Below are 20,767 nucleotides of genomic sequence, written 5' to 3' on the forward strand. Positions count from 1 at the left end.
CGGAGCTTGGGGGTCACAGGCAATATTTTGCCTCTGGGTTTGCCAGTCACAGAGAAGGAGGCGGTTTGGGAGAGCTTAAACAGTCTCCTGTCTTTTTGACAGCTGTCCCTGACTCAGAGTGAATCACACCGGGTCTGACAGCTGGAGCCACTTAGGAGTGTTAATTTGCGTAATCCACCTTTCCGTGTTTTCTCAGCAACCTATGACCAACGGGGTGGGAGGGGATGTAGGGGGGGGGTAGAATCAGAATTATTATTATTTAAAAAAAAAACTGGTGTGGGGCGTGGCCAGATGGGGGCAGCAAAGAAAAGCCCAAGAGGAACCTGGTCACTGCCCCAGAAACCGACAAGCTCTCTAAAAGAAATGGGGTGTGGGAGTGTTTTGTGGGGGGAAGGGATGCACTAACACTGCAGGATTGTGCATAGAAAATAACACTGCAGGGTTATGCATAGAAAACTTACGTAGGTTTCCCCACCAAAACAGCAACTTAACTCCTCGTTAGAGAGAACGTCGAAACTGCAAATAAACTTAAGGGGCAGTTTTATAAATCTCCCCCCCGCCCCTGGAATCCCACCACCCAGAAGCCGCCTGAAAACACCCCGCTGTGTCTTATCCACCACTCCCCATCCCGTCGCTTCCAGGCGTTCGCTGTGCTTTAGGTGTGGCAGAGCAGCCTCTGGGAAGGCCCCCCGGACACTTCAGCTGGCGACTGGGTAGGTTTATTGGAGGGTGGGCTGGTTGCGGGTGGCCTCCAAGATGGTGTTCGAAGACGCCCGCTCCTGCGTGTCCTCGGACGCCACTGCGACGCGCCGCTCAGGAAAGTTGCCGTGACAGCGCCTGCAGCGCCCTGCCCCCGACAACTACCAGTCACGCCGCCGCAGCACCGCACCGTCTGGTGGAAGAGCTCGGGTAAGTCACCTCGGCTCGCACGAGCACGGCTGGTGCCCGCGCGGTCCCGCCCAGAGGCGGAGCTCGCCGAGCGCGGCGCTTCCCCGCGGACTACGGAGCCCGCCCCTGGTGGGTGGAGCCCACCGCCCGCAGCGACCCGCCTCCGCCCTCGGCAGCCGCGAAAACCCGGTTCTGCAGCGCGCACCCCGCCTCGGCGTCGCCGGGAGCCGCACTGGGCATGCTCGGCTCTTGCCGGCTCCGGCGCCCGTAGGTGGAAAGCTCCGACTCCCGGCGGCGGGGCTTGCAGCCCGCATCCAGAAGCAGCGCGGGCGGAGGAGGTTGGTACGCGCTGGGTGCTGCAGACCTATCCGGGTGGCCATGGCGAGCGGCGCACGGCGACCACCGGGGTGGCGCAGCGGTGTCAGGTCAGTGAGGGCACCGGGCGGGCGAGCCTGGGCGGTGAGGTACGGTAGGAAGGAGCCCCGCGCCGGGTTGGTGGTCAGCGGTCACCCGAGCTGCGCAACTTTCGGACGCCTGGGCTGGCGGAGGCTACGCCTGGAGGTGCCCTGCGGTCTCAGCTCGCGTCTGGTGGCAGGATGCTGGAAATACGTGCAGGGCGGGGGCTGGTGGGTTAGGGACAGCCGAGTTCCAGGCTGGTGCCACAACCTTCTAAGGGCCAGGAGCGAGCTGTCTACAGCGCAATGACCCAGAGCCTCACGGATCTCCCGGGAGGAGGAGGACGCCTTCTCTGAGCTTTGGATCGTTCGCGTCACGGTGCCTCAGTTTCCCCAGACAGAGAAGGGGGTGTACTGGCCTTTGCCCAGAAGGCGGCGTGGGGAGCCCCGAGGGCGCCGCGTCCTGATGCTGCAGGAGTCTGGGAAGCAGCGGGTGCTTAGAGCCGCCTCCTCGTCACTGGAGCTCTTGGAGTTTGTCGCATTTGACACCGTAGCAAGTTGACACGGAGTCGCCTCGTGGCCGGGAATGGGGAAACGTGCTTCTTTGGCTAAGAAGAGTAAATGTAGAGTCAATTCATTTTAAACTTGAGCGTTGCTTGTCTCCCTCTCTAAAGTGGCCTGGGATTGCAAATTCCCAAGTTTTTAAGCAACCTAGGAAAAAAGAAAAGAAAACGTTTTGCAGGTGCTTTTAGCTGCTCACACTGCAGAAAATATTATGGTTCCGTTGTGATTGTTTTGAACGACACTTGTTCAAAGTTTGGTTACTGCAGAGATCTTTATTTTACTCTGGCTTTATGTTAAAAACTTGGAAACAGCCCTGCAGAAACGCAGTGGTTTTTAAGTTTTCTCACTTCTTTTCTAGATGAAACACTTTTTTTTAAGTTGCTACTATACTCAGCATAGTGAAATGTTCAGGATGAAATATGCAAGAGGGGAAAAGGAATTATTTTAGGAGAGACTAAATTAGAGCAAGGTAGCTTGCAGACATTGGGCTAATACACAAAATGCCATCTGTACCCCCTCTGCAACTTTACTGTTCACCCCTACAGCTACCTATATACATGTATTAAAATATTTACAAGTGTGAGGAACCCAGCGCATGGATGGTGTATACTTCCTGGTTGTATGCAATGCATCACGTTTGAAATCTGCCATGATTGCCTCATGTAGCTACACCTCATTCCGTGAAGATGGAAATAGGTAGACTGTCTCCTTCGCCTTGCTTTCCTGGATCATAGCAGGGGGCTGAGCCTCTGCTTACCTTCTATGACTCTGGAGTTTCATATAGATTAATGGGCCGCCAGGTGGTTCTAAAATTGCCAAGTATTTTCAGTGTTGGGAAACACAGTGAAATGTTACCAAAAGCTGGTTTATCCCAGGGCCCTGAACTGCACAAACTGGGTTCTCACAACCTTAACATTAACAAAACCGAAGGAATTAGGTTGAAAAGTGTTTTATTATTACTAATGATGAAGAACAACAAAGGGGGCTTTGTATTTAGGAGACAAAAACAGGATAATCTCTCCTTCCTGCTTAGCCTTAGGTCCTTGACGCTCAGGTTCAGCACGTCTAGGTTTTAGAAGTGTTTGTGTTTCTGTGCCCGATTATTTTGCTAGTGACACTAATATATATATACACGTAACAGACCGTTGGCTTTAAAAGTAGATCTCCCCACATTCATGTGACCTTAATTTATTCAACCCCATACACACACTTTGGCTTACAGTTAAGATGTCTGAAGCTATTTAAGCAATACAGCTACTGCTTAGTTTGTACTTTCAATAGCTTTTTTTCAAGAACTTTTGAACACTTAAATACCAAGAGACTCCTGTTGTGACCAAATTGCTTTCAATCTCTAACCAACCCAGCTGGCTTTGCTAGGCAGGCGTGTCTGTATGAATGCAGGAAACTTGTGGATAGTAGCACTAGCCTAACCTAGAATCTATCCTAGCGCTTGGGGTACAAGTTGTCTTTTCTAGCCAAACCCGGAGAACACTTACACAGTTTCTGTGGCCAATCACGTTATAGTTAAAATCAGCCTCAGCATTAAGGTGTCAAGGTTGGTTTTGAATTTGCTGTGGTCCCTCCCTGGAATGGTTAAACGAATAGGGGTTGGTTGGTTGGTTATGTGCTCATAATTAATTAAAGGCTGACAAAGTCATTTAACAGTTAGGCTCCAAACAGAGGCTCTGTAATGGATTGGTCTTGCCCTTGCCTCCCCACCTGAGGTCTCTTCCTGCATTGAAATAGCACATTAAATTCTCTTTCCCACAAACTTTTACGGTTAGGCTTCCGAAGCTGCAAGGATGAGTAAGACATCGTGACTCACCGTCTAGTTGGAGTGATATTCCTGAAGACAAATCACTTGGAGTACAAAATACGTGTTGTGTGTGGGCCTGAGGAGGCAGGGGAAACTGACCTCCTTGCGTCTGGAGGAGGAAGTGGTGACTTTGCATAGCCTCTCAGGGAATACTGAGAGTGGGTTCAGAGCCTTTGAAGCAGAGAAATGGGTTCTCCATCCAGAAGGAACTTACTATGGTGGGCAGGAAAAATGCCTCCATGCCTGACTATGAAGTGACTTTCTGGATGATGGAGAAGGAGCCTTCAGATGGGAAGACAATGCCATACCTGTCCACATGGGCCCCGTGTCATCACAGGGCTTGCCCAGGCTAAGGAGGAACGCAGTGGAGTCTTGAGAAAGATTCCTTTGGCTGCTGCAGGCTTTGAAGATGAAAGGCCTCACAAGAGAGTGTGGGCAGCTGCCAAAGCAAGGATCCAGGTTCTTCCTTTACCAGAGCCTTGAATTTAGCCCATTAAGGTACAGTGTGCTGATTAGCACCATTGTCAACATACACAACCTAAGAGGGAAGAGCAAGTTAAAGAGCTGCCCAGATCAGATTGGCCTGTGGGCATGTCTGTGGGGCACTGTCCTTTTAGTAGTAGTAGTAGTAGTACTATTAGTATTAGTATTAGTATATATGTTTTGTTATTAAGAAAGCCTTGCAAATAAAAAATCAAACACCCACGTTAACCATAAGCCCATAAAATACATTCTATACCCAAAGTGTAAAATGTATTGGGAAGCTTCACACCTTCTGTTCCAAATGCCAATTCTAACTCTATATTGGTCTGGTTAAATTGGACATTTTTTTAATACTACTTGATAGAAGGATCCAGTCCACTGCAGGAGGCACTATTCCTCAGCCAGGAGGGCCTGAGCTGTTTGAAAAGCCAGCTGAGCATGAATCAGAGTGTAAGCCAGCCATAAAGCCAACAAGCAGGATTCCCCAGGGTTTCTGCTTCAAGCTTCTGATTGAGTTCCTGCCCTGTGCGATGTAGACTATGGCCTGGAAGTCAGAGCCAAATAAACCCTTTCCTCCCCATGGTGCTTTCGGTCAGAATATTTTACCACAGAAAGGGAACTAGAACATGTGGTGAATCTCCAAACCCAGAACAATAAGATAATGAGTGTTGTGTGAAGTTGCTGAAACTGGTAATCTGTCATAGAAGCCATAGGAAGCGCACGCCTCCACACACGAAGAAGATTTGGTGTGATGAGGGAGCAGGCAAGGCACAGTAAGGGACATAACATGTTCTCTTCATAGTGATGATCTAAACTACATACAAGGAGTTTGGGTTCTATCCCATAGTAGGTAAACAGTAGGAAATGAGCTGAGGATTTAAAATAACTCTAGGAAATGGATAGTTTGTTGGCTGGTCTTAACTGCCAACTTGACTCCATCTTGAGTAACCTCGGCCGAGTCTTGATGAGGAATGATCTAGACCACGGTGCTCTCTGAGGATGTCTGTGAAGAGTTGTCTAGGTTAGTTGGTGGAAGAAGACACAGCCCAGTGTGGGCGGTGCCATTCCCTAGGTAGGGGGCTCTGAACAGTATAAGAAAGGAGAAAGCTAGCTGAGAGCAAGCCTTAATCTCCCTTTGCTCCTGACTCTGGGTGTTACTTGAGTCCCTTGCCTTGATATCCCCGAAATGATAGATTGTAACTTGAGACTGAAAGCTAAATAAACCCTTTCCCCTTCTCTGCTACTTTTTGTCTGGCTAACTGTTGCCACAACAGAAATGAAACTCAAACAGAAAGGTTTCCACCAGGTTTATTTTCCTTAAAAAGCCCAGTGTAACTATATCAGTTACCTTTCCTTGCTGTGAGGAAACACCATGACCAAAAGTGACTTACAGAAGAAAGAGTTCATTTCGGATTCTGGCTCCAGAGTGAGGGTCCCTGATGGCAGAGGAGGGATGGCAGCTGGCTGCTGTAACAGGAAGTTCACCCGCACACTGCATCTTTATCCCTGCACAGGAAACAAAGAGTGAACTGTGAACGGGGCAGGGCTACAACTTCTCAAAGCCTTTCCCACTGGTGTGCATCCTCCCCCGACAGCAGATCCAGCTTGAAACCAAGTGTCCAAGTGTCCGCACCCACCACAGTAGCTAAACCAAATTTCACAGGCCCATTTGATGAAGTTGGAATCTATCTGAGGTCGTCAGTGCCCAGTCAGGATCTCTGAAAATAACATCATTCCTGTGTGTATTTGTGCAATCAGGAGTTTTCAAAGCTTTTATTCACAGTTCATTATAGCAGGTTATAGAAATGACAGCAGATAAACCAAGTCCCTTGTTAATTATAGCTCAGAGATGGCTCCCGTGTTAATTACACTTCTCGTGGCTCAAAACCAAACATCTGACAAAAGCGACTAGTGAGAGCGTGTTTCTTTTGGCTCCTAGTTTGAGAAGGTATAGTCCCTAAGGCGCGGCCGGCAGGATCAGGAGGCTGCATGCTCCCATCTCAGTCGGGTAGGAAGCAGATTGACCCACAAGCAGAGCCTGGCTGTAGCCCCCATTCCTGTCCTCTCTCTGCACAAGTCACTCACTTCCACCAGCTAGATTTCTTAAAGGTCCCAGAACTGTCCAGAACAGTATCACCAGCTCTGGGCCAAGTATTTAAACAGATAAACCTGTGGGGGGATGTCTCATACTCAAGGCACAACCCCTGATTCACCTAATATATCTCCTCCTTTCCCTCCCCGACCTCCCCTTCTACCCTTTGCCATCATCCCCACGCTTCCAATTTACTCAGGAGATCTTGTCTTTTTCTACTTCTCACGTAGATTAGACCCATGGATGTCTCTCTTAGGGCCCTCCTTGTTGTCTAGGTTCTCTGGTATTGTGAACTGTAGGCTGGTTTTTCTTTGCTTTACGTCTAAAAACCAGTTATGAGTGAGTACATATTATATTTGTCTTTCTGGGTCTGGGTTACCTCACTCAATATGATGTTTTCTAGATCCTTACATTTGCCTAAAAATTTCAAGATGTCATTTTCCTCTGTGTAAATTTTTTTTCTCCATTTTGTAAATGTACCACATTTTCCTTATCAATTCTTTAGTCGAGGGGCATTTAGGTTATATCCAGGTTCTGGCTGTGACAAATAATGCTGCTATGAACATAGTTGAGCACATGTCCTTGTGGTACGATTGAGCATCCTCTGGATATATATTCAAAAGTGATATTACCATGTCTTGAGGAAGGTTGTTTCCTAATTTTCTGAAAAATCGCCATACTGATATCCAAAGGAGCTGTACCAGCTTGCATTCCCGCCAACAATTTAGGAGTGTTCTCTTTACCCCACATCCGCTCCAGCATAAGTTGTCATCAGTGATTTTGATCTTGGCCATTTTTACAGGTGTAAGATAGAATCTCAGAGTTGTTTTGATTTGCATTTCTCTGATGGCTAAGATTGTTGAGCATTTCCTTAAGTGTCTTTCAGCCATTTTAGATTAGTCTGTTGAGCGTTCTCTGTTTAGGTCTGTACCCCCATTTTTTATTGGATTATTTGTTCTTTTGATAAACAATTTCTTGAGTTCTTTGTATATTTTGGGGATCAGCCCTCTGTCTGATGTGGGGTTGGTGAAGATCTTTTCCCAATCTGTAGGCTGCGGCTTTGTCTTGTTGACTCTGTCCTTGGCTTTACAGAAGCTTCTCAGTTTCAGGAGGTTGCATTTATTAATCGTTTCTCTCAGTGTCTGCGCTACTGGGGTTATATTTAGGAAGTTCGGCCTAGTATATTCTGATTTTATGGTGGCATTTTTGGACTCAGCCTCATTGTTAAAGTAAGGCCATCTGTACTTCATTTCTTCTCGTTGCCTTCGTAGTGACAGTCATTATTCTGCCATCTCAGTACCATGCACTGAACAGGGAGTTGTGTAAACACGAATTTCGGATCATTCCACTGAGAAATGATGGGATTTTTGCATGGGCTGGCTGCCTAGCTGGCATCTGCTTCCAATGCGCTTGTGCTGACTCATGCAGGACTACCCTAGTCAGTCAGCCATGTTTGCAGTGGGCTTCCTGTTTGTAGGACCATGAGGACAGCTGCTACGATGAGATCACAGAACGTCATGTTTAAATATAAGAAATCCAGCTGTTCTTGTCAAATGTATCCAGTCTCTTTTCTGGACAAGGCCTCGATGCTTGCCCCATAAAAACCTGCAGTCTGGTTGAGTCGGTATCTCTCTGTGCCTAGAAAATCTGAACTGGAGAAAGCGACTGTATTATTAGAAGAATGACTCAGAACTGCAAACAAACAGTATTTCAGGAAAAAATTGAGAAAAAACTATGTTATCAGACAGTGTAGAAGGGATGCCTTGGGCTATCAAAATCTGTTATTGAAAACGACAGCAGTAGGACTTTATTAGAATTTATCTTAATAAAAAGAACTGTATGTATGCATATTGTATAGGTTCCGTTTATATGACTTAATATGGTTGTTGTATTCCTCTTACCCAAGTGTCCTTTTATGAAACTACAGTAATTCTTCTTTTCCATGGTGGGATCCTAGCTCAGAATAAACTTGTCCATCAAAAGAAAAAGCAACCGGGGAGAGATTCTACAAAGAAAAGAAAGTGGTGTTTATTTGGGACTAACAGGGTATTTCACTGGGAATATGCGCAGCCAAGTAAGCGATGAGCATTTTCGTAGAGGCTGAAGCGGGGTTGGGGGGTTAAAACCACAGATGAGGAGGATTGCATCAGGTATTTGGAGGCCATAATCCTTGATCACAATTATTACTCACAAGAGTGGCTTCAGCCTAAAGTTCCAGAGTTGCTGGGGAAATGCCCTGTAGAAGTACTTCGGATTGGTTTTAGAAGTTTGTACGATGGGAGTTCTTGCGTAATCATGTGTTAAGAACCTGTCCCTCATGACTTCCTGGCTGTGTTCATTTTGCTAGGGTTCATCAAGCAACTCCATTTTGATTCTGAAGAACTTTACATTTCTTTCCCGGACCATACCCTTCTTTCAGAATCTTTTCCAAATAATTAGTCTTTGGAATATCGTGCCCTTCGTGATCTCTTTCTTCTTTCAAGGTTTATTTATTTTAATGTCATATGCATGAGTGTTTTGCCTCCATGCATGCCTGTTTCGCATGCTTACTGCACCATAGGAGACTGGAAGAGGGTGGCATGTCTTCTGGAAGTGACTTTACAGAGAGAGGATTGTTAGTCACCGTGTGGGTGCTGGGAACCCAACCCGGGTTCTCTAGAGCAAGTGCTCCTAACCATTGAGCGTCTCTCCAGTCTCTATACCTTTGTTCTTGCTCTTTCTCGGAGGGTTTGTCCTGTACCTTCTTGGGATTTCAGCCTTGCTCTCCTGCTTTGTAAGCTGCTGTAATTCTGAGTAAAGGGTTTCCCTGTGACTGTGTCAGTCAGTCACCATAGCCCACGGTTTCCACGTCAGTGTTTCAAACCAACTGTTCTCAAGTAGATCGTGTATCCACGCATTAAATTGTGCATTTGTTTGACAAAAGTTTAAAGCCTGAAATTTCATCTAATGGAAAGATGAGTGAGTGCAAATGGCAGTCACATGAAATTACGGAGTTTGGGGTGAAGTTGGTGAGACACTAGTGTCTGGGGTCGTCCAGCCAAGATTTCCTAGATAAGTAGTGTCTTTTCCGGGTGGATGGAGGAAGGAAAATGGCCTTGAAGGGAACAGAGGTGTGAGAACTACAAAAGTCTGTGAGGGGTCAGGTGTGAGAGGTCAGAGGGAGGGAGGAGGCTCCAGGAAGACAGTAAAGTGGGGGCATTGTAAAAAGCTGCGTAGTGAAATGGGGGCGTGATGAAAAGCCACGTAGTGTAGTGGGGGCGGGATGAAAAGCCGCCTAGTGTAGTGGGGACGGGATGAAAAGCCGCGTAGTGTAGTGGGGGCGTGATGAAAAGCCATGTAGTGAAATGGGGGCGTGATGAGTGGGGGCGGGATGAAAAGCCGCGTAGTGAAGTGGGGGCGGGATGAAAAACCGCGTTTGCTCTAGTCAAGAGTCAGATTCACTCTGTACAAAATAATACTTTGTTTGTTTGGGTTTTTGTTTGCTTGCTTGCAATACTAGGGATTCGAACCCCGGCCCAAGTGTGCATGCACCAGGCAGACGCTCTAAGAACCAAACTGTACCCTCAGCCCCTGAAATATGTTTTAAATCAGATCTTTTAGAGTCAGCTCTTTACGGGCAACAAGGTACGTGGGACGGATTACAGCAACAAGTCAAAGGCTCATGCGTGGGACTAGAAGCAAATCAAGGAGGAAGGAGCCTGTTAGGGAGGTGCCTGTTGGAGGTGATGATCACCAGGGCAGAAATGGGGTGGTGGCCAGATGCCCAGGAGTGAGGCTTGCTAGGACTCGGTGACTGATCTTTACATCTGGGCAGGAAATAAAGGGAGGCGTTTCAAACAACTCCCATGCAATTAATCGGATTGTCTGTGTCAGGCATTGCCTATATACACGAGGAGGCACACCTGCTTGGTGCAACACTCTTGGGCTCTATTCCAGGACAGGGCTTGGCAGCTCCCGAGAGACTGGTTCCCATCGTGTGTGTTTAAAACAGGAAGGGGAGGTAATGCCTACCTCCAAGACCACTTATATGAGTCTACTTAACCATCGCAGGGCGCCGATGGTAATAGAGATATAAACGAAAGGAGTTTATTCCCTAGCACTTCGCCACTTCTAGATGAGTTTATCTGGGGCCTGTGGATGGGGCTGAGAGAATCTTAGTGTGGGTGCTCTAATTCAGCATCGAGAGGGCAACTTTAGGGGGTGGGCTGTTACACTGGACTCTGTGATCAGTGAACCGAGGAACCCTTCCTGGACAGATACTTAGTGTGCTTCTAGCCCTTTCCTTCCATTGAGGACTGGAGATTGTTGATGGTGAGAGGAGGAGCAAAGGGGAAGGCTTTGTTTCTTAAAGAAATAAATGGATTGGAGCAACAGGCTCCAGAATTATCCATTGGTGGGGCCCACCCAGCTCACACAGGGTCAAAATGGGGTGGCTATACTTCAGAAGGTTCTTCGGGTTCATTAAAGGGGTATCTCTCCCAGACCTACGAGAACACACACACACACACACACACACACACACACACACACACACACACACCTATCCCTGCTGCACCTGCTTGAAAGCAGCATGGACATTACTTGTGGCTGGCTGATACCTTCTTTCCCAAAGGTCCAGTTCCTATGCAAGGAAGAAGGTAGATAGTTACCATGGGGAGGGATGCGCACACAGCCACCATGTGGAAAGAGGCACACAGAATTCATCATCTTTTGTCCTTAGCTCCCGGCTTTACCTAGGGCATGCTTATAGGGTGACTGTGGGCAGTTTCAACTTCTAGAAACCGTTCAGTGCTCCTGCCTGTTGGCCACTGTGCCTCATCTCGTGTTGTACATGTCTGTGCTGTTACAAATGCAAGCACTGGGATGGCCAATCCTGCCACAGCCAGGGTGGTTCTTGCCCTCGCTCTGCCTGGCTTCCTGCCACTTCTGCTAGTAGCCCAATTTGGAAAGAAGGCCTGTGGCTGCTCTTCTCTGTCGATTTCTGTCTCTGTGTCTCTGTCATCCCTCTCTCTGTCCCTCTCTCCCCTCCCATCCCTGGGTGTTGTGTTAAGTTTTCTTTCTTTTTAATTCTTAACTTCAAGCTTCGGACAATCCTGGATGACTTCATCTCTGAGCGGAGCTGGCATTAGACTTCTCTAAAGTGACCAGTTTTTCTCTAGTTCAGTATCTTGATACTCATTTCCAGAAAGCATTGGCCTTATGCCCATCTTTTGCCTTCGTGGGGGCCCAGCATTTTTCCACGGATGTTCGTCCACCAAGCTACTTTAGCCTTCTGGGTTCCTCTTGCCTTTGACAGGCAACTCATCCCTACTTCTAGGCTGTGGGCAGTCCCCTCCCTTTCTTTCACGGGAGTCTCAGGTTTTGCTTCCTAAGGAATGGACCATCAATCCCAAAGACTTCCTTATCATTTCTCTCGAGAAGCTCTAGCGACCCTTTTATTAAACTGAATCTTTGAAGTGTACCCCAACATCCCAGAGTTCTCGGGGTGGCACTCATAAGATGCAGTAGACGAGCTTTGTGCGAACATACCACCACACGGGCTTAGATTCATTGCCATGACAACTTACTGCAGCCCTCACTTTTTCACAGTGAAGCCAGTATTCCTACCGAGGAAACTATGCTTTTTGTGCTGCCTCCTTTATTCATTCTCCAGGTCCTGGTCATGCCCAGGGAATATTCTGTGACCTTTCCAGTTTGCCCCCCCGCCATGTATTTCTATGCCATGTATCGCTCTATGTGCTAAGCACCTCTTAGGTAAAGACCAGGTCCTGAACAGTTCCTGCTCCCTAGAGCAATTGGTATTCAGCCGACACTACTAGCTTTATAAACACGTTGTTCAGTTAGCTGATGGGATCAGCTCTTTGTTGCTTTTATCACTTAGCTGTAGACCTCACTGCCTGGATGAGAAATCACTGCGAACACGTTCTGGGCCTCTAGGTCCTTTGCTCATCACAGCAGGGAGAAACTCTGTATGGAAACCAGGGAGTTCCTATTTCCAACTGCTTGTCTTAAAGTTACAGATGACTGTGAGCTGCCATTTGGGTGCTGAGAATCAAAGCCCCGTGCTCTGGAAGAGTAGCCACTGCTCTTAACCACTCACCAGGCTATCTCAACTAGCCATGAACTGACTGTGTTTGTTTCTACCAATTTGATGACTGTCACACTGGAAGGCATACAGGCTTGGTGGGGAAATGATCTTAATCTTATATAATTAAGCCAACTAGAAAACGGTTCAGATCTAGCCCAACTTCTGAAAAGTGTTATTTGTTTGCCCCAAATCTTTGCAATAATGATTACTTAAAAATGTATTCCATATATTAAAATTAAATGAAAACTTGTTTTGCATTTGGATAGCTCACCTAAGCTGAGGTGTGTCTTCGCTGATCGCCGTGTGCAGGTGGCAAGAGCCATGGGTTGGGGACCTGAGGGAGTGAGTACAGTAAGAGGCTCCCTGGGTGCAGACTTGCAGTGTGACATTGCTTCTTCCAGGGTCACATGGGCAGGATCACACAGGCCTGCCCCATCGCAGAGTGCATGGGGGGGGGGCTCTAATGTCTGAGCGTGAGTGTCTTAGACACCATGAATGTTAGGTGATTATAAGAAAACCTACCTCAGGACCCAGCAATACAACTCTTGGGCAATACACAAAGGATACTCAATCATATTACAAGGACATTTGTTCAATTATGTTCATAACAGCATTATTTGTAATAGCTAGAACCTGGAAATAACCTAGATACCCCTCAACTGACGAATGGATAAAGAAAATGTGGTACTCAATGGAGTACTACTCAGCAGTAAAAGGCAACGACATCTTAAAATTTGCATGCAAATGGATAGAACTAGAAAAAAACATCCTGAGTGAGGTAGCCCAGGCGCAGAAAGATGAAGATGATATGTCCTTGCTCATAAGTGGATACTAGCTATAAACCAAAGGAGAATGAGCCAACATTCCATAACCCTAAAGAAGCTAAGTAACAAGAACCTTCATGCAGCAACTGATGGAAACAGAGGCAGAGACCACAGCAGAGCACTGGACTGGGCTCCCAAAGTCCAGTTGAAGAGTGGGAGGAGTGAGAATATGAGCAAAGAGGTCAACACCATGATGGAGACATGCACTGAAACAGTCTACCTGAGCTAATGGGAGCTCACCATGTCCAGCCAGACAGGGAAGGAACCAACATAGGACCCGGCTAGACCCTCTGAATGTGATGACAGTTGTATGGCTGGGACAGACCGTGGGGCCACTGACAGTGGCAATGGGATTTGTTCCCAATGCTTGTATTGACCTTTTGGAACCCATTCTCTTTGGATGAATACCTTGCTTAACCTGGATATAATATGGAGGGTCTTGGTCCTTCCCCAAAACAAAGTGCCTTACCCTCTCTGAGGAGTGGATGGGGGTTAGGGGGAAAGTTGAGGGAATCGAAGGAGGGGAGGAAATAGGAATGGTATGTAAAATGAAAAAAGATAATTTGTTTTCTTTTTAACAAAATAAAATAAAATAAAGGAAGTTATTGTCACAGTCTTAATCAGAATTAAATCACGGAGAATTTGAATCACAGAACCCCTCTGCTCTGTGCCATGGAGGTCTAGTTGTTAGCAGGAGTGCCTGAACCACTTCACATGTAGAATGCTGGTTATGCAACTCCACTTTGTGTAATGGGCAGGTAAACCAGGAAAGAGGAAAAGCTGTTGAACTATCATCTCCAGTTATTAAGTACATAGTTTTCAAATGGGCAAACTCTTACTCCAATGAAAAACAGAGCCTTAGTTGGTCAGTATCCCGGCTGTGGATTTGAATGGCTTTAATGAATTACTTGGAGACACAGAGAGTGAAGGGTGCTTGGATATTTGGGAATACAAATTAAGAATATAAATCCCAGGCCCAGAAAGATGCTCCCGTAATCACAGAGGTGCAGTCCTTACTCTTAACTCTTTTAGAAGAGAGATTGGAGGCCTGAGCTACACCCTGAAAGCTGGTCCCTGCTGACCTTGTGGCTAGTCCCGGTAAGGATAAGAGTTACTTCACAAAGAAGGTTTGGGGACTGTCCCCGTGTCTTCTGTGTACACAGAAAGTTCTGTTCCCAGAGGAGAAGCACTATCATATGCCTTAGGGCACACCAACAGTTCACCCTTCAAGGGCTCATGGTCACAATTGGAGCTGCTGATACTGAAGGGTTTATTGGGGCACACAGGTCAAGGGGACAGACTCCAGGGGCAGGAGTGTGAGAAGCAGCTGGATAGCAGGGAGGTGAACCCTGGTGCTCAACGACCTTTCTCGTCCCCAGCCCGTGCAACGGCTCAGCCCACATCCAACGTAGATCTTCCTTTCTCCAATAAGCCTTTCTAGAAACACACTGTTAACATCGGGGTATGTGTTTCTATGGTGATTCCAAATCAAATCAAGTTGACACTGAAGATTAACCATGGGGTAGGATTTGTTTAAATCTGTGTGCTAGCAATTCCCTTGTTCTTTCTCTCGTCTCTCCGCTCCTTCCAGTTTCTTCCCTCGGCCAGCCCCAGCCCTGAGTTTTGTACTTAGAGAATTGTAGAACTGGGGAAGACCTAGGAGACGGGTCTGCAACTCGGGGTTGCTGGATGACTCCCACATGTTACCTACTGAGTTGTGCAAACAGAGAACTGAGTCAACATCACCATCCCAGCCTGTGGACCTTAATCCTAAAATTCTAAAGTGGTTTTCTCTTCACACCTCCCTAAGATTTCTGTTCTCCAGCTTAACTTCAGGAACCCTGTCTGCCCTTTGCCTTTTATAAGCTCAGCTCTGTGGCTCCAGGAAGGTCCCCAGCATGTCCTTCATTCTGGCTGTAGCCTAGAATACAGTACATGTCCTGGTGGAAGTTATTCTCGTCTTTATTGGGCGCTACTAATATCCTGAGGCTCATAATGAGTTTGATAGTTTTATTACAGGCTGTGCCCTTGGAAAATAACCAGTCACCCTCTGTCAGGGTGCATGGGAAACTGCTCTCCCAACTCCAGGACAGCGAGTTAATTGCATTTGGCCAGTTGGGAAGCCGTGTGTGTGCACAAAGCCTCATTCAGAGTGCAGGCCTCGAGAGTTTACAGAGTATCTGGATCCAGCAAGAAAATGTGAGCTCAAAATTGGATCTGATTCATCATTAAGAAAGTGCATTGAGAATGTTATTCCCTGGGCTGGAAAGATGGCTCACAGTTAAAAGCACTTGTCGGGCATACTGGATGGCCCGAGTCTGGTCCCCAACCTGAATTTCATCTCTGGACCCCAACAATGGAAAGAGAGAACCAGAGCCCAAAGGTTGTATTCAGACTTCTATGCCTATTACATATGGTATTATAGACATACCATGATACTCATATATACACGCACATAAAATCATAATAACTTTTTAAAAGATGGGGCTGGAGAGATGGCTCAGTGGTTAAGAGTACTTGCTGCTCTTGCAGAGGGACCAAGGTAACCAGGTTTGGTTCCCAGCACCCACATCAGGTGGTACACAACTTATATATAACTCCGGTTCCAGGAGATCTGATGCCCCTTCTGGCCTCCGTCAACCCCAGCACACACCTGATGTATTTACATTCATACAGGCACTTATGCTTGTACATCAAGTAAAATAATTAAATCCTTTTTTAAAAGAATATCCCATCACTCCCTGGCTTATAGACCTCGAAGACTACACAGAGACATAAGCACAGTGCTGGCCACTCAGTTTGTAGACAGTTAGCTAGGAGTGTACTCCAGTGAAACTCCTCTACGTCCTATGGGATCCTCTGAGCATTTTTCCTAGGCCTAGGGAGAGTTCTGACCCATTGATGGATCCAGGGTTGTAGATCCTGGCAGTTCCCGCTGGCTTTATTCTGGCTTGAGGAGCCTCCAAATCAATTGTTGGGAAATGGGCTTGAGATAGGTGACCAGCAAGAATTCAAAGCTGGCAGGAAAACAGTGTAGATTATCCAGTTAACATAAAAAAAAATTCCTGGGAGGAGCTAGGGAGGTGATTCAGGCATGAAGTGCTTGCTGCACACACTGAACACCAGGCTTGGAGCCACAGCACTGATGAAGAAAGTTGGGTGTGCTGGTGTGAGCCTGTAGGTCATCTCAGCATTGAATAGCAGTGGCAGGAAGATGTGAGTCAGCGCCTCAGGTTTGCTGAAAGACCCTGTCTCAGATGTTAAGGCAGAGACACCCAGTGTCAACTTAGAGCCTCTACATGAGCAAGGTGGGTGTGCACATACACATAGGCATATCTACACATAGGTATACACTCCATAGAAAATACCTGGACTAGAAGGTTTGAATCTTCGTGTGTGTGTGTGTGTGTGTGAGTGTGAGTGAAAATGTTTAGTTTTTGTTTTTAAGGGTAAAATTCTGGGGAATTGTATTCTAAAGTTAGAAGCACCGAAGGCAGAAAGCAATGAGGAGTGTGCTTCTAACCCAACCTTAGGTTGACTATGGACTCTAGCAGGGATGACTTAGAGAGAGGGCTAAATGAAAAATTCCAAAATAAGGATCCTAGTCAACCATACCATCTTTTCCTTCTTTTTTATTTTTCCTTTTTTTTTTGGAGACAAAGTGTCTGATTGTGTAGTCCAGGCTAGCCTCAAATTCACAGCAACCCTTCTGCCTAGCCTCCAGAGCAGTGGTATTAAAAGTGTATGCTACCACACTTCGCTATCTCCATGAGAACTTGAAAACCCTGAAGTATCATCTGTTTGGGACAATATCGTGGCTCGAAGGCATGGCAAACCTTTCCCATTTGTATCCTGTCCCCGGGTGTTTTCCCTGTCTTCGTGTATCTAAGGAAGTGTCCCTGTGTGCAGTTAGGTTTACGTTCATTGAGGTCCAGACTATTTTGGCCCGTTGCTTTAGAAGGAGAGCTCAGGGAAGCTAACTATGTGTTGTCACGATGGTCAGCTGTTCTGAAGGACATACCTGTGGTTACAGTCTTCACTGCATGACCCATCCACCGGAACAACTAAACACTGTGACAAGAGGGTCCAATGGGTGTCGTGTAGGCAGGAGCGGCCACGGGTTCTTTATTTTGGTTCTGAGCCACTAATCCTGCACAAGTGCTGTATTCTCTTGGACTCTCTTCCTTACCTTGTATAAAGAGAAACCTTTATGAACAATGTCTAGGGTTTTCCAGGAATAGTGTTTTAGGTCTGTAACAGATTCATACGATAGACCTGTTTTCAGGTTGTCTAATAGTTATATCTCCAGAGAAAGGAAAACCTTAATATTATTTGTCTTTCTCTATACAGCTTTGGTTTTTGTTTCTGTCTTTTTTTCCTCTCTCTCTCTCTTTAAAAGACTGTAGTAACAAATCTCTAGAATGCATCCTTTCTAATGATCAAACTTAACAAGTATTTGTAATTAATAGGTTGTCAACAGTGTCTTTCCGGTGCTTTAAATGGACTTTTTAAATGCTGTCATGACCCAGGCAAGGCAATGTAAACATGTTTTTAAGCCCCAGTCCTGAGTCAAAGCGTCCCATAGCCCAGCCTGGTCTCAAACTCACTATGAGGTTGAAGAGGATCTTTGAACTTGTGATCCTCCTGCCTCCACCTTCTGAGTTCTGGTACTGTAGGCATGCATCACTGAGCTCAGTTTATCCGGTGCTTAGGATAAAACGCAGGCCTCAATGCATGCTAAGCAAACACTCTACCAACTGAGCCATATCTCCAGCCCCTATAACATACTTATTTGTAATCAGAACAACAGACTTTGTAGGGAAGACATGATAAAAATCAAAAATTACAGTATGTTTGTGGCAGATAGGGTCCTATAGCTGATTTTGAAGTTGGAAAAGCCAGGATTTCAAACAAATCATTTTTTAAAAATATGTACTTTTGTGTTAAAATATTAACAAAGCATAAAGTTCTTTGGAGGACCGCATGTCAGTGTGGTTACTAGAGTAGTGAGGGGAACTTCAGAAGTTGATGCTCTCACTTGTGCGCAGTCCAGTAAGTCAGGACATGCATTGTGCTCTGCCCGGTGAGTAGCTAGAAATGAAGTCCGAGGGGTATGCGTAGTGTCTGGAGTCCCCACCACCCCATCTTTCTCTTTGTAGGGGTCAATCACAGCCTCCTCATCTCTTCTGAAGATATGCAGCCATGTATCTTGGTTTATGAAATTTTGTCCCTTTGAATGGTGTCACTCTTGCTTGTCCTTGAAACATCTATGAGAGCCAGGAAACTAGTGGAGCTAGAAGGAGAAATGAGGTTGAAGAGGATCTTTGAACTTGTGATCCTCCTGCCTCCACCTTCTGAGTTCTGGTACTGTAGGCATGCATCACTGAAATGAGGCCAGCCAGAACTACCCCAGACTCTCCTGGGCCATTTCTAGCAGACAGTGGATAACACCACCCCAGAGAGTGTTAGTGGAAATCCGTAATTTGTGTGTACACCTGTGTTCTACCGACAGCACCGGTTTTGGCAAACAATATACCTAAGAGAGTGTCTTTGTAGACACCATTGTTGAGTGAGCCATTACTCTGACCTGCAATCATTTAGTCTTTAAATCCTGTGCGTTCTAATCTCTGCCCTTTCCAATTTGCCAACTCCTTTCTTGCTCCTTTGCTTCTTGTTCAGGCTCTGACTCTTCCTTCTCTCTTTGGGCAGTGTCGCAGTCTCCTAGCAACCTCTGCATCAGCCGCCCCCCGAGTCCTGATCGGGGTGACCTTTGTCAACAAGGAGAGTGCCCATGTCTTCAGCATTCCATACCACCACCCTCGCCATCTGGACAAACCTGCCTTTCCATTCCCCTCCCTGGTGCATGCATGCAAACTTGTCAGGCATGTGTCTTCAAGCAGAGGGTATCTCAGAAGTGCACGCATCACCTGTGCACCAGTGAAAACAATGGCGACACAGCTGAGACAAAACCCCATTGTGAAACCAAACAGTTCACTCGTCCCCATTGATGGAAAGGTGCCAGCAAAAATACTGCCAAGAAAAAAAAACAATAATGTATATTCATTTAGTTTAAAACACTCTTAATAAGAGGCCCTTTTCTCCCAAGTCCATAAATACTTTAGCTATAGTCCTGCGGGCTATAGGTAGAGAAGAGAGAAGCACGGTTCAACAGAGCATCTTATTAAACACTTACAGATCAAATACAAGCATTGGGAAATAGTTTGGAAAGAGCAAATTAACGAAAGAATATGTGATGTTTGCCACACATTTTCTCTTTCTCCCTGTCTATGGAAAATAAAGTGTCCTATGAAAGTTTTCCCAAAGGCCACGAGTGAATGCATGGAGCTTAACAATTCGCCCATTGTAGCTTTTGTTAAGCCGAGTCTTTGAAATCTGTGTTCTTTGTTCTTGCATTTTGAAGGACTGCATTTTAAGCTGCTGGAGATTACAGCAGTGACAATTACGCTTGGCTGCCTGAATTGTCTTTTACAAAGTTAAAGTGCTATTAACTAAACTTTTAATGTTGCTGTCAGATCCCGGTCTGATAGGCTCTTATTTTAAAAATTCAGTCAGAGCTTATTCCTCTTACCTTTAGTCATGTGAGATTGTCTGCGCTCTGGGCCATGCGTTATCATGTACTCATTAACAATTGGATCCCATAGAAGTGTAGCTCCATAAGGCAAGTGTGTAAATGTGATTCCTGGTGCCTTGGCGACCCTATAGGTCTCTATGTGACATTTCCTTAATGAGAAAGAGAAAAGAATGGGATGATACAATTGGAAGAGTGCCTTGAGTCCCTTGCACAGGGTGGGTGCCATTGGGACGCTAGAAATCTGGGACGTGCCACGAGGTCACAGGGTAGGTGCCTTGGGGACGCTAGAAGCCTGGTACGTGCCACAAGAACAAGGTGGGAGGTGGCAGAGCTCTGGAAAGCATTCATCGAGCGTGACCTACTTGTATCTGTCCAGCTAGCCAGTGCCCGCTCTGCCCACTAAGTCATGAGCCCATATCACCTAAGCAGCGCTCTCTCTCTCTCTCTCTCTCTCTCTCTCTCTCTCTCTCTCTCTCTCTCTCCAGCTAGACTATGGCATATATGGCTTATGGTACTGTCCATCCCCTACGTCCCTGGCAGTGTGTTCAGCACTTAATAGATGCAATGTAAAGAAGCTGGGCGGGAAAGAGCATGGCTTGCAGTAGAGGGTCCCTAAAATGCTTACTAATTAATTACTGTCCATCAAGCTGGTGCTTTTTTTTTTCACCAGACTAAATTTATTTTCATGATTATTTCTTTGAGTAAAACTCTTTCATGTGGTCTTTGAATTATATCATATGCCCCTTAGTAACCTTACAATTAGCCAGGACAGGAGTAATAAGGGAGGTTTGCCAGCTTGCTAGCTGAAACTCCCGCATTAAAATGCAAGTCACTGTGTTGGAGCATCTCAGGGACCCTGAGGACCCAGGTGCAGAAGTCACCATGTATTAAGCCGCAGTACCTACTGAGACTATTAGGATAGCGCCACGGTGCCCTAGCGCAGACGGTGCGTTTGCGAGTGTGATGCCAGCAAGGCCAGCCTCTGTTTGAAAACAACTCTTGGCTTGCACATGAAAATTTTAATG

General features: G+C 46.4%; 1 protein-coding gene across 3 annotated transcripts in view; it reads left to right on the plus strand.

Annotated features, from left to right (window-relative positions):
• Positions 1-739: 739 nt before the first annotated feature.
• The window catches only part of Mfap3l (microfibril associated protein 3 like), a 45,781-nt gene continuing 25,753 nt past the window's right edge, over positions 740-20,767 (plus strand). Inside the window, exon 1 of one of the 3 annotated variants that reach the window (XM_075986812.1) lies at positions 740-909. The gene's annotated coding sequence lies outside the window, so the exon portion shown is untranslated. Of the gene's footprint in view, positions 910-1,062; positions 1,314-20,767 lie in introns of those variants that run through there. The other 2 variants (XM_075986810.1, XM_075986813.1) reach the window with 2 other exon arrangements.

This window comes from Microtus pennsylvanicus, chromosome 9, assembly GCF_037038515.1.
Source record: "Microtus pennsylvanicus isolate mMicPen1 chromosome 9, mMicPen1.hap1, whole genome shotgun sequence".
NCBI classification, from domain to species: domain Eukaryota; kingdom Metazoa; phylum Chordata; class Mammalia; order Rodentia; family Cricetidae; genus Microtus; species Microtus pennsylvanicus.